This window comes from Lissotriton vulgaris, chromosome 12 (assembly GCF_964263255.1).
Source record: "Lissotriton vulgaris chromosome 12, aLisVul1.2, whole genome shotgun sequence".
NCBI lineage: Eukaryota > Metazoa > Chordata > Amphibia > Caudata > Salamandridae > Lissotriton > Lissotriton vulgaris.
The window spans coordinates 171,127,865-171,133,864 of NC_141700.1; the positions used below are offsets into that span (position 1 = coordinate 171,127,865).

At 44.8% G+C, this 6,000-nt stretch overlaps 1 protein-coding gene across 1 annotated transcript in view; it reads right to left on the reverse strand.

Moving 5' to 3' along the window:
- The window catches only part of C12H19orf12 (chromosome 12 C19orf12 homolog), a 69,787-nt gene extending 68,967 nt beyond the window's left edge, over nucleotides 1–820 (reverse strand). Inside the window, exon 1 of the mRNA XM_086947704.1 lies at nucleotides 561–820. The gene's annotated coding sequence lies outside the window, so the exon portion shown is untranslated. The remainder of the gene's footprint in view (nucleotides 1–560) is intronic.
- Nucleotides 821–6,000: the final 5,180 nt, after the last annotated feature.

Consider the following 6,000-nt stretch of genomic DNA (forward strand, 5'->3'; position numbering starts at 1 on the left):
ATCCAATCCAGGAATGTTCTTTGAATTTTTGTGACTTGTAGTCCTATTTTGATAACCAATTAAACGTAACTACAAATACCAGCATGCAAATAAAAAAAACAGACTGGCTAAACTACTCACGCGTGAAACTAAGTAACATGAGAGCTCTGCAAACAGCTAGGCAAAAATAGTACGGGAGGGGCTCCGGTTAAGAAACTTGTCGTTCGCTAATGACCTTGATTTGATTATCTTTTTCGGAACCGCCCCCTTCACTGCTAGAATACATTGTTTCGTACTCCTTTAGGCGTATTGCAACTGTCTATGATCTGACACCTTCGGGTAAAGTCCGCGCTTGATAAAAACGCATAAAATAAAAAAATACAATTCAGCCTCGGTTTACTCCCTACTTGCCCAGCCGACCGACCCATCCCACCTGCCTCTTTCAATCTTCCCTGGCTGTTCCCTGACACCTACCTCGACTGCGGCTCCTTCTGCTCCAAGTCACAGTTTTCTCTCGGAGCGAGCCCCCCTCCCTATTTAACTCTCTCCTATTGGCCAACCAGACCCGCTCCCCGCCATACCTGTCACCGCGGGACTATCCCTTCCAATTCTGGTTCCCTCTGTCCTCTTCTGTCAGCATCACATGCCCTGCTCCACTAAACGCACACCAGTATGAAAGTATAGAGGAGGCAGGGACTGGAGAGACTGACGACAGCAAAGGGGCGGAAACAATAGGGGTCCGTCACCAATTGCCGAGGAGGCGTATGAAATAGGCCAACGTGGCCCAGCCTTCCTGCCAAACGCTTCTACCCGGAAGTAAAAAGCTAGCGCACCTGTTCGTGAACTTGATTGGCAGCGTCTCCTAAAATTCGATTGGAGCGATGACCCTAGCGTCTCTAGCAACCACGGTTCCCGTCGGAGCCTGCACCTTGTTCTCTGTTGACGTCTCTTTCTTTTTGCCCGTGTCTTTTGTGATGTTTGCAGACCTTTTCGCTGATTTATTTATATGGCGCGAACTTTACCCGAAGGTAAATGTGGTCGTCGGCTAGAATGCCGACTTTGGTGCTGGAGACCAGGGTTCGAGCTTCGGGGACGCGTCCACTTGCTGTGATTCTGGATAAATCACTTAGGGCCAGATGTAGGTCGGTCGGTAATGGCCGAAAATCGGTATTTTCGGCCGTTACCGACCGGTATACATGATTTGGCATGTAGGTGCAATATTTTACAGAATCGGTAACTTTACCGATTCGGTAAAGTTACCGATTCTGTAAAATACCGAATCGGTAATTTTACCGATTCGGAGCCAGCCATATGTAGGTGGGACTCTTCAGAGTCCCAGGAGCCTTAACGAATCGGTATTTTACCATCAAATCCAATTTGATGGTAAAATACCGATTTCAGGTGTGCATGCACATGTGTGCATGCACACCTAGCCATGTGACAGGCAGACCTGCCCTTAGGGCATGTATGCCTGCCACATGGCACCCAAGCCCGTTTTGGGGGTGCCAGGGGGTGTCAAAGTGACACCCCCTGCACCCTTGTGAATTCGGTATTTACCGATTCGGTAAATACCGAATTCATCCGATTCGGTATTCCAGCACATCTGGAATACCTACATGTCGGACCTATTGATTTACAGATTTTAAATTACCGAATCGGTAAAATTCGGTAATTTAAAATCGGTAAATCAATTTTACCTACATCGGGCCCTTAATCTCTGAATGTGTAATGTAAATACGGTGCTCATGTAAAGCGCTCCAATACCTTCGGGTCGAGTTTGCGCTATATAAATATGCAACAAAAAACAAAGAGCGCTTTATGATACAACCAGTCACATTACATAAGGACTTCAGAATACATGAATAACATAACAGATAAACTCTAAAATCACATAATAAGAATGAATGTAAGTACATAAGTCATTGACCGATACCTGTGGTTAGAGTTACATATTTGCAAATTCACTCAAGATAACGTTTTAAGAAGAGTTGAAATGATTAAGGTTGGACAATTGTTATAATACATATTTACAGAGCATGATCTTCTCGCTATTGCTGGGGTTCTTGCAGTGCTCGTTCAGCCAGGCCTTCATGGTGCTGTTGCACTCATGGGCGGAGATCTTGGGACGGGAGGGAGACCCGAGCTGGTGAAGGCCGAGTGGTGGGCTGAGGTGGCATGCTGGCTCCCGGTGCTGTTCTTGAGGTCGTGCTGGGCTCCAGCTGTGGGAAGGGAGGAAGCTCAGCGCTGTGGGCATGAAGGCTCCATAGCTGGCGTAGGGGAGTTCGTGAATGGAGGAAAAGAAGTATTGAGGGATAGAGACTGGTGTAGAGGGGGCCGGCCAGACTGCGTTGCGCCGCTTGACGGCGTTGTCGCACAAAAAGTCACATACCACTATTGCTTATTTAGCAAAAAAGCCCACTTTATTAAGACAGGTATGTAGCATAATACCAAAGAATACCAAACAATACAATTTAATTTCATTAATATATAAAAGTCTGAACGTCCCCGCAATTCAACTCCCCAATATGCACCATCTTGTCTTGCATACTCCGATCTCATGATCTTCCCCCATCATGCATCCCCAAGCGATCTGCTCTAGTGTTGTTCAAAAACCCCTTCACATCCTCTTCAGCTCCCATGTGTTCTGTCCTCTTCCCGAGGGATGGATAAGCCAGCACCAGACTGTCATTCCCCCCAAAAAACGCCTGGCTAGAAACAAAAAACGCTACAACCTGCCTTATCATGGCAAGGCAAACATTTGTCTAAAACAGGACTAAATAACTTCTTTAACTCCAAATGAATGACATAATGGGAATCTTATAGCACACAAAGAAGAATTATAAAAAAAATTGGGTTGGAGGGTGGGATTCAAATGTTGTAATTAACTAGCTCGAGCCATGGAATGAGATGAACTCATGGATTGTCATGAGAAATTCTTCCCTTGGAAAAGCTGCTGAAGACACCTGAAGAGACCTGGCAGTGGTTGCCAGGAATAAAGCTTTACTAAAGTCTTCCTGTTTTCCGGCTTTCAATACTGGTGACGGTTTCTACTTGATTGGGGACAAGTAAGCAACCATCGATTCCCCTGTCAACCCACGCTGACTGCCATCTCAACACAGCATTTACTTGGCTCTGTTTCCTGTATTTCAACATTATACTCTGCAACTTCAGACATCAAATACACACCGGAGTGTGTATTTTATCTGTTTGCCAACCCTCCCAGAGTAAAAAATGTTTTCTCTATCTACAACAGTAAGTGACGGTTGTGCGCTTACTTTTGAAACTTCACGTGTGCCTGCGTTTTATGTTGTCCTGCAATCCCTGGTTCCGGCATCTCCTCAGGATCTCGATCATGCTGTGCTGGTACTGACGCTTGAGGTACGTGACGTATCATGCAACATGCAACGTGTAGCAGCCATTGTCAGAGTTGTGCTCCGCAGGATTCGATTGATGCAAATATGGATTCCACCTCCAGACCGCACCAACACCCCTAGTATATCACAGGGTGTTCGAGTGATCAGGTAAGGGAAAATATGAACAAAATAACAAACAGGAGGGGAAGGAAGGGAACAGCTGGGAAGGGATAGCTGAAACGAGAGAACACACACAGGGTTACAACTCATTCAATAATCCTACTCTCATTTCATCCTCACTACCTTTCCTTCTTTAGATATTCACCTGCACCTTTTGAAGCCACCGCTCTTCTCTTAAGTTAGCACAAAGTACCGTAATGAAATATCAATTCCCTATGTAAAACAAACACACACGTTAGAATCACAGGAATATTCCACTCGGCTGGTGTTATAATATGAATCACTCTTAATTAGAACGTACCCTCCTGACTTGTTATAAATAAATGTAGTGTTTCCCTTTTTTAAAGACATCCACCTGGAAATAAGTCTTTCTCCATTGTACCAAACAAGCTTCCCATGAACGAATCGTTCCAACTCAAAGTAAAAGTTTCACCACAGTGTCTACTTCACAATAGTAATATTTCAGGCACGGTATATGGTAGTTTTCCACCTCTTGTATCCGCGCTTATTCCTTGTTCACTGTTCTCTAACCACGAATGACATCCAGCCTCCTGACACGGCAGAATGTAGGGAGCTACCCCACTACCCTCCGCTCAGGCAAGGACTGCGATTTCCTTTATCTTTCTTGATGCTCCTAAATTGCCTCTTTTCTTAGGAGGGAACAAAAATAGAAACTTTGGAAGCTCAAATACTTCTTTGACGCCACCTTTAACAGGCTGTATCCAAACAGAGAACGCAGTCAAACTTTTGATATAGCACGTAACACAGATTCTTCTCTGTTCTCTATTACCTGTGCTCGTGCTAATACGCTTTTGCCAAATAATGTTAATGCGTGCAGGAAATCAGAATAACCACTTCGAGCCCGCAGTAGTCTTTTCCCTACCGCACTAAAATGTCAAAACGCCGACCTTCGGCTTTGCACGCCCTGAGGCTGTCAGGATTCCGCCTGTGATGGATTACTCACGCGGCAGCTTCCAGGGCTTCTGAAGAAACACCGACTCGGTTTCTTCTACTACGGGATGACGGTCGCGCTGGAACCAGCGACCTGCTCTCTTCCTGGAAACAAAATCAGAACAACAAATTACACACGATGTCCCTAGGCCACGCCCCCTCATTTATGCTCCCCCAGCCAGCCAGGAATTCTGGGAGTTGTAGTCTTTTGACTAGGCAGGCGCAATGTAGGTCTCAAATCCTGACAGCCATTTTAGTAAAGGTGAGGAAATTCTTCAAGGATGAATGTACACAATGCGATGACCACAACTCTTTCCAGCTCCGCATAATAACCAGCATCAAAGCGATTCTTCGATGCTCTGGTGCTCCATCATTCTTCAACACTATAGGCAAGCTTTCCCCCATGGAAAAGGTGGAGGAATCTGTTTGATTCTTATATTGTGGCAATTGGGGAAGAAAAATTCTCTGCATTCAGGAAACAAGTTATTCTTTTACATAATCTGGGTGTCGAAGGTAGAAATATATATGACAGCATGGACCTTATACCAGTGATCAATGGAGAAGGAGAGCCTCCTGGTGTTTTTGAGATGTCAATGACTATGCTAGAGCGTTATTTTGGAGCATTATTTTGGACCTCGCATCAATGTGGTTCTGGAACGTCACAGATTTTTTACGAGAGTCCAAGGTCCAAGTGAATGTGTGGGCAGTTATGTTGCTCCTCTCAAAACCCTTGCACGCACGTGTGAGTTTGGTGAGCTTTAAGATTTCCTGGTGAGAGACCAACTGGTAAGGTGCACCAATAGTACTAGGATACAGGAAAAGCTTTAATGCAAAAATTCTACGTTGACTAAAGCCATTGCTATTGTGGAGAGAGTTGAAAATACTTCCATCTTGGGAGAAGGAGATGAGAAAGAATCGTGAAGGCACTGCCTCACGAGTGTTTTTCCTGCCAAAGAGCCCCCCTTTCATCACCTACCATTAAGTCCTGCCCCTATGGACTGACCTGCCTATCCCGCCCGTGGCCTGTTCCAACTGTGCAAAGTTGCTCAGGGGAAGACCGGCTAAAGCCATGCTCCCCCTAGGCCGCGCATCGCACAAAAAAGTCACATACCACTATTGCTAATTTAGCAAAAAAGTCCACTTTCTTAGGACAGGTTTGTAGCATAATACTAAAGAACACCAAACAATACAATTGAATTCAATTTCATTAATAAACTAAAGTCTGAACGTTCCACTGCCCATCAACTCCTCAGTATGCACCACCTTGCCTTGCATACCCCAATCTCACAATCTCTCCCCATCAAGCATCTGTTAAAATTAAACAAGTGCCTCTCCAATTATGTTTTATGACTAGCAAGTCCATTTTCATTTGTTTTATTAGAATTAAACCAGATAGATGGACTAGGTATTTTTCACCTAAATTAATTAATAACATATCAGGGCTTCCTCTCGACAAGCAGAGTTCAGTTAAAACTGGTAACAGACTTCCCCATCTCATAACTCTTTTACCCCTCCATACTACCTCATGTCTGGTACT